General features: G+C 39.1%; 2 non-coding genes across 2 annotated transcripts; both read left to right on the top strand.

Annotated features, from left to right (window-relative positions):
* The first annotated feature begins 4,843 nt into the window (after positions 1-4,843).
* Trnad-auc lies at positions 4,844-4,916 on the top strand. Its single transcript has one exon. It is a non-coding gene; the product is annotated as a tRNA-Asp (tRNA).
* Positions 4,917-7,628: 2,712 nt separating this feature from the next.
* Positions 7,629-7,702, top strand: Trnas-cga. The gene has a single exon. It is a non-coding gene; the product is annotated as a tRNA-Ser (tRNA).
* The last annotated feature ends 778 nt before the right edge of the window (positions 7,703-8,480 follow it).

The raw sequence follows: 8,480 nt of genomic DNA, 5'->3' as shown, positions 1-8,480 counted from the left end.
TTCAGCTCTTCCTTATCGAAATTCAATCTATACATCATATTATATGTCACGTAATTCAATTTCGATATATGCTTTGGAATTTCAATTTCAATTGAGTCAATTCGAAGCGAATTGTGTGGACATTTTGGACGAATTTTCATTTGAAAACGTTACGCTTCGATTTCAATTGAATTTGTTTACAAACATGCAAGCATGTAATTTTGTGGTTGAATAAAGAATTTATCTATCTATCTATCTATTTCTGTAAGCCCCGGGAAAGAGGGGTAGTTGGGCCATTTTTTTTTTCAAGGTTGTCCACCCCACTTTTTTGTAACATGGGTATTTTTTAAGCGATTCATACTCAGAATCGCGAGGTCTTTCGATCCTGATAGGAGAAAAAAATTTCACAAGATTTCCATACATTTTTTAAACCTTCCATTCCGTTACCACCATACAAAATATATGAAAAAATGGTAACGGAATGGGAAAAACCTTGGGACACTTTTTTTCTCTTATTAGGATTGAAAGAGCTCGCGATTCTGAGTGGAAGCCACATAAAAAATTCCAAATAAAAAAAAGTGGGGTGGACAACTTTGAAAAAAATGGTCCAACTACCCTTCTATCCCATATAACATGGGGCTTACAGAAATAGATAGATAGATAGATAAATTCTTTATTCGACCACAAAATTACGTGCTTTGCAACACAAATCCACATAAAGAAAGACGAAATACAAAGATGTTTGTGGAATGTGCGTTGTGGTATAAAATAGAATAGGCGCTGACTCAGTATACATGCTACGGAAGCCGCAGCACTGATCGTCAGCAGGACCTTAAAAACTTAATAAGGTGCATATATTATTAAAATCACTTAAATACAAACGAATGAAGTTATGCTTGCTGTCAAAATAGGGAATTCCCCCAATCATATAGGTAGACTAAGGAAATTGAAATTCTATTATCTTTTCTCCCAATCATGCGATCATGCTTCAAATCCTAGTGAGTATACATTGGATGACTAATAAGTAACTATATTTACAATAAAAAACTTAATTATATACAATATAAAACTTAATAATAACTATACAAAACTAATTGAACTAAATACTTAAAAAAAAACTTATAATAAATAAAAATGATACTAACAGTTAAATAAGGAGGTACTAAAAAAAAAGTCATAGAAAGAAAACCCCGTCCAGCGAGTCCTCGTGCGGCATCGACCCCAGGACGCTGGCCGCATTACCTCTCTGGATTGCTAGCGATATACGCTGGGAGAGGTAAGCGCCAGCCCTTGGGTCGCCGGATGCGTCTATCAGCCGGGTCGACAGGGCACCCATGAAAGATTTCATGTCTGCCGACCAAGGGCCCATCGTCTCCAAGCTGCAAGCGCCGCAAACTCGTAGTCTTGTAATAAAGACGAGTACTTGTAATAAGGTGCTTTGGGATAATTTCGAATCACAGAAATGCTCGTGTAATTTCGAAAGGGGAATCTTGATATGATGAAAATAATGACTATTTTTATGTGACTTTCCAATTTAGACGACTTTCGAAATTAACTTATGTAATAATAATTAATTTAGGTAATTTTGAAATAATGGAACGATCTAGGGCAGCGCAATTCGATATATATTTTACAAAAAAATAATTGTCTATTTGAAAAATGCACATTATACATAATTGATGAATTGATCCCAAACTAGGCTGAGCCTGTATCCTGGGGCAAGCTGGGGTTGGTAAGAATTTCTTTTGATACCTAAAAATCTCCATCGATTTCAAAATCGCTAAGAAATCTAACCGTAGCTTTTAAAGCGACTTTCCGACTTCCATAAGATCTTATGTCCAAAGAAAGTCGATATTTTCAAGACTTTTCGTAGTGAAGCGATACAGTCCGAGTGATAAATTAGGTTGTCAGGGAACTGACGTCGAGTATTTAGTGGTGGACAGCCCCGGGAATATTGGGGAATGTTGAGTTATTCGAATATCGGAAACTTATCAAAGTAAGCATAATTAATAGACGGCTAATCAAATCTTGACACTAAATTAAGGAGGAAAATAAATAAATAAATATTGGGGACACCTTACACAGATCAACTTAGCCCTGAGAGAAAATACAACCAGTTTTCATGTTCGTTCAACAAGTTTTTTGGTTAAAATTATAAACAAATCAATTATTTTTGTAGTCGGTACCAGACCTATTCGTCGCCTTGCTATTGCCTGTTTGCCCCACCCAACCATACACAGGCTGGTACCGACTCCAAAAATAATTGATTTGTTTATAATTTGGATGTTTAGCTTATTGCAATACGATAAGAAATCTGAATTGAAAGGTTTATTATTTTTGGCTTTTTAGTTTCTCCGTGTTTTGTAACGCGCTTATTTTTGAAGGCGGTTTTATTTTTTGTTAAAAAGTTTATTTATTTGTTGATTTTTAGTGGTTCCTAGTGATATTATATGTATCAGTCCGAATACATGTACAGTAGTGAAAGAATTATCCTTTAACTCCTAACCATTGAGGAGTTGACCTTCCATCATCAGCTCAGCCACATAAAATTATTACCATCAGACGTAAATACTGGTGTACCTTTGAAAAATAGACTAAAAACATTACATGTGCCTATAACATTTGAAGAGTTCCCTCGATTTCTCCAGGATCCCATCATCAGACCCTGACTTGGTGCCAATGGGACCATCTCGGGGTTATACCGGTTCGATCAAAAAAAAATTTTGAAAATCGGTCCACGATTCTCGGAGATATCGAGTAACATACATACAAAAAAAAAAAAAAAAAAAAAAACATTCAGTCGAATTGAGAACCTCCTCCTTTTTTGAAGTCGGTTAAAAATAGCGCCTACGTGCTCTTTGGTTCAAACAACAAGCTACTTGTCATTTGAATCGGCAATATATTTGAATCAACAAGTCGATTTTATAAAAACAACCTGACACATATTGTTTTAAACATACGTTTGGCTGATTCAAACGGATAAACCGCAACAAGTCGAACTTGTTAAATTCACAATGCAATATTCTCTCAGTGCACAAACAAAGCACTTGTACTATGGGTGCTAAGCGACGATATACATACTTAAATAGATAAATACATACTTATACATAGAAAACATCCATGACTCAGAAACAAATATTTGTGCTCATCACACAAATAAATGGCCTTACCGGGATTCGAACCCAGGACTGAATGGACTGAAAAATGTATGGATCACCGGTCAATATTCTCTTTAAAACGTGAGCCTTTCTAAACCTTGATGGCAAAATGATCGACGAGTTATAACACTTAGATTAAATTATCATAGAAAATTGGTATTTCGCGTCCTTATTGCCAAGTAGCTAGCTTAAGTCTCTGCCACACATAAAGCGTTTTGATAGCGTAGCGTTAGCGGAGCGTCAGCGGAGCGCAATGATAGCGGTGCGCCGGCGGAAGGCTGGCGTTCCGCTCGCAATCCGCGCGCATTCCGCTCGCAATCCGCGCTCGTTAGTGCCCGCCGGCGTCCGCTGGGCGCAACGCCAGCATTCGTCCGGCGCATCGCTATCGTTGCGCACCGCTGACGCTCCGCTATCGCTCCGCCTACGCTATCAAAACGCGCATGTGTGGCCAAGCTTTTAGTGCGAAGATTTGGCTAACCTGCGTTTATATAAAAACTATAAGTATCTTTAACAATGTACCGTCGTGTTTTTTGCTTTATTGAATTCCGTGAAATAATTTCGAGGAATCGAAAAGTCAAAAAAGTTTAAATTTCTTACCCCTATATTCCCAAAATGGGTAGGCAGAACACAAGTATCTGCTCATGCTCAAGTTCCAACGCCACTCCAAGCAAATTTTCTATTCTATTCTTTTCTTAACTGATACGGGCAATATTCCGGGAAAATTCCGGAATCGGTAACTAAAGGAACATCACTAGCGACCGCAAAAGTTAAATTGGAACAGTGGAGTGAAAGAGTTGATATTATTGCGTTTTTATCGCAGTTTTGGGTTTATTTTGTTGGAAAACTTTTCGAAACGATTCAATTTTGAATGATGAGAGTTGGACATTTTGTTTTGTTTCTGATTTATTTTGATTTATTTTACCCCAGTTCTACCTGTTTGAGTCCGTAATTCCATAGTACCTTTTATAAATAGTAATAATATTCTATACTAGCTTTTGGCCGCGGATTCAATCGCGTTGGAAAGGGACAAAAAGTAGCCTTTGTCACTCCATCCCTTCAACTATCTCTACTTAAAAAATCCCATCGATTTGTCGCTCCGTTCTGCCGTGAAAGACGGACAAACAAACAGACACACACTATCCCATTTAATAATATTAGTATGGATTGTGCAACGTGGGCGGAAATAACGAAAGTAAGTAAAGACTCGAGTTTGCAATACTCTTACGAGTCTTACGCCTCGAGCTTCTTACACAGACTTACGACAGACTTACGACATTCTTACGACATTCTTACGACATTTTTACGACATTCTTACGACATTTACACAAATTGACCGAGTCCCACGGTAAGCTCAAACAGGCTTTGTGTTGTGGGTACCCAGACAACGATATACATAATACACAAATACTTATATATTGTACATAGAAAACATCCTTGACTCAGGAACAAATATCTGTGCTCATCACACAAAAAGACTACCAGGATTCGATCCCAGGACCGCGGCTTAACAGGCACGGTCCAGAACAGACAGGGGCCCATTTCTCAAATTTGAAAGTTACAAGTTGCAAGGCTTAGAATAAATTTAAAAGTGGAAAATGTCTGCCTTGTGTTAAACTTCTTAAACTCTTCTTCTTAACACTCTTACGGTAGATGTCGCTACGGGTCCCATTGACCTTAGTAGTGGAAATTTCGCTGGCTTGGTTGAAGTCTTGGTGGCTCAGTTGGCAGAGCGCTGGAGTATCGATCCAGAGGCCGTGAGTTCAAGTCTCACCCAAGGCAGACATTTTCCACTTTTAAATTTATTCTAAGCCTAGTGGCATCGATTGCAGACGTTTCTGCTAATCAGAAGTTAAAATTTTACAAGTTGCAAGCGGAACTCTTTTTCCAACTTGTCATATTAGACAGTGACTACCACTTGTAAATTGTAACTTGTAGCTTCGAGAAATGGGCCCTCGTCAGAAGTCATCAAAAAGGCGTAAAATACTGTCAAAAAATTGTGTATCCAAATATTTTTCATTGTAAATAATTCACTGCTTCAATCTACAAGGATACATAAAAATTCCTGTTTAAATTTCTTAAGAAATACCTGCGGAAAATCGCCTTTGAAGTTCTTTAGTTGTTTGTTGTATTTTAATATGAATTCTTTGAAGAATGTTTTGTGTAAAGTTTAGAAAGGAAATTGATTTTCTTGGGTACTGTAATGTACTATACAATCTTTGCTCAAGAGTCTACGCCAAATTTTGGGATTAGTTGTCAAAGCGGACCCCGGGCTCTTATGAGCCGCGGTGAATGCCGGGATAACGCAAGGAGGATGATGCTCAAAGGTCTGGTAGAAAATGCCTGATGGAATGAGGTCGCGATTTGTAAATTAAGATTTCGCACAACGAATAAGTATACATCGTGGAAATGCTGCCAGCCTTCTGGGTACCTTGCCACTGCAACCTGTCACTGCAATGTCACAATTTCGTTTTCTTTCAACCCCTTAATTGCCAAGAGTGGCACTGAAACGAGTAGTTTCATGAGCGCTACCCCTTTAGGGACACAGGCGTGATTTAATTATTAGGTACCAGTGGCGGGGCGTGAAAATTTTCGTTGGTAAAGCCGGAGGGGTTTTTGGAATCTGTTTTGTATGGACTTCTGCAGATACTAGAGAAGTTTAGGGAACCCGTTGGGAATCGAGTTGTATCGACGCTCCGCCACTGTTAGGTACTAGCTTTTTCCCGCGGCATCGCTCGCGTTAGAAAGAGACAAAAAGTAGCCTATGTCACTCTCCATCCCTTCAACTATCTCCACTTAAAAAATCACGACAATTTGTCGCTCCGTTTTGCCGTGAAAGACGGACAAACAAACAGACACACACACTTTCCCACTTAATAATATTAGTATGGATAATATGTACATATGTATGTACTTATACCGACGATATACCTTCTGAAGTATTTTTTTTATATAAATGAGCTTACCTACTCTTGGCCACGGACTAGCCAAAGGCAAAGACGTGGCCCACGATGGAGTGAGCTCGCCCAGAAGATGCCTGTTCACCCTTGATTTTGCTTAAACAGAAAAAAAAATTCGCTAACACTTGAAATGACCTTCGGCCCAAGGTCAAACTCTTAAAAATGAAATATCGCAACAGTAAGTTAATTCGAAATAAACCCGGCTTAAAACAAACAAATGATTATGGCTGAGCCCTCAAAAATAAACCAATCTGTTTTAAGCTGAAGAGACCAATTCCGATTTACCATTTCTATACAGAAGACCACAGCCAAATAGCACTTGACCCTACTGATAGTGTTGTGTTCCTGCCGGTGAGTAAGGCTGCCAGAGCTCAACGAGGGTGCGGTATGCTGGTGACGGAAGGACTTACGGAACTATTGTTATTTTAACTCCTGTGAGCAGCTATTCAAATGTTAACGCGGGTTAGAAGTCATTACCCCTAATAGCTAGCAATTCTTTTTTCATACACTCAAAGAAATAGGTACGGGCTGAAAAACAGCGCTGTGCAGTCACTAGACTCGCGGCACAAGCTGAGTCTCGAGGCTATTGTCGCACCTAGTATTTAACTGTTGGTAGTTACTTAGTTATTTTAGTCCTCAAAGTTGTGATCATAGCTAATATAGAATATGGACATGATTGTACTGTATCATAGCGTAGCTTACTCTTAGTTGCATGATAGAAATAAATACTTAAGTAATTGTACCTTAAAATTATTTGCGACGATAAATGACTTTTTATTTTATTTTTTTTATTTTAAAAACTAATTTGTTCCGTCTATTGTCCTTTGAGTCGTCGGCAAAACCCTCCTTAGAACTTGTACACTCTTCAAGCTGTGTACAAGTTTCTAATGGGCTGGCAATACGCACGTGAAACTCCTTGAGTTGGCGGGACTCTGCGCTCTGCGAATGTGGTGACGAGGCTCAAACCATTGAGCACATTATACACTATACAGCGCTGCCCTCTGCATGCTGTGGTGACGAGGCTCAAACCATTGAGCACCTTATACAGCTGCCCTCTGCATGCTTTCCCAGGCCCTCCGGAAGACCTGTTTAAATTAACACCTGGCGCAATCTCGTGGCTGGGGACCCTGAATGTGGACTTATAATTCAATTCAATTCATCTTTATATTTAGTTGACGGTGACCGCTTTCCATCAGGCGGACCGTATGCTTCTTTGCCACTGGCGTAGTATTAAAAACACCGCGAATTCGCACAAAGCGCTTTGCTTCCTCTTTTCTTATGCGCACTGCCAAGAAATGGAATTCCTTGCCGGCGGCTATATTTCCGAGCTCATCAAATCAAGAGTGAACAGGCATCTTCTGGGCGAGCTCACTCCATCGTGGGCCACGTCTTTGCGTTTGGCTTAGTCTGTGTTCAAGAATAAGCCCATTTATAGTTAAAAAAAAAAGTCTCTAACAAATCCAGACCAAATTATAAATTGAAATAGATACCATACACTAAAGAAAAAGCGATCAAGCCCACTGCCACTGCAGGCGGTCGGGGTGGTGTAGCGGTCGAACACGTCAGCCGCGATAGCTGGAGACCCGGGTTCGATTCCCGGCTTCGCCACCAGTGGGCTGGATCGCTTTTTCTTTAGTGTATGGTATCTATTTCAATTTATAATTTATATATGGTAGTGTTACTACTTAAAAAATAAATCATAAAATATTTAATAAAAAAAATAATTTGATTTGTTCCCTACATCGAAATCCAGATCAAATTTTTAACCTACCATAACAATCAGAAAGAGTCCCGCTTTAGTCCTGAACCCTCCGGTTTGAATTATAGACGAGTGCTGACGGGCGGAGTTTTGAAATATGTATGTTGTGTGTAAAGGTTGGCGCATATCCCTTCAGGTGGCGAAATCCGGGAGCCGACCGCACGTAAAGTGGCAGGTAACCGGGAGCCGGACTTGAAATTTAAAAAGCTGTTGAGTGGCAAGGATACCGATAAAATGACAGAAAAAGTTTACCCTTGAGTGGCGGGGCCCTCACGGGTGGTCATCGCGAATGTCACTTGTGTTACAAAAATTATAATTTCTCTAAAAGTGTAGGGATGTTGTGCATAAACCATATATCACTGGATTCATTATGAAACGGCTAAAATCATTCCATAGCAAAAAAATACATTCCATTTATGTGAATTTTGCTAGACTCGATCAAATATCAGGTGGCTACGTTTTCCACTTCCATGTATTAAAGTAACTTTATTTAGGAAAACAAACAGTAAATTGTATAAAAAAGTAATTCAGGGACTTAAATATACATTTATTTACACTTATATCCCTTTTTTTAACATATTACAGTACATAATATTGTCTTCGGTTACCGCGATAGTTACTCATGAA

This window comes from Leguminivora glycinivorella, chromosome 26 (assembly GCF_023078275.1).
Source record: "Leguminivora glycinivorella isolate SPB_JAAS2020 chromosome 26, LegGlyc_1.1, whole genome shotgun sequence".
In the NCBI taxonomy this organism is placed as follows: Eukaryota; Metazoa; Arthropoda; class Insecta; order Lepidoptera; family Tortricidae; genus Leguminivora; species Leguminivora glycinivorella.
The sequence above is the reverse complement of the archived record's forward strand: the minus strand, read 5'-3'. Positions and strand labels throughout refer to the sequence as shown.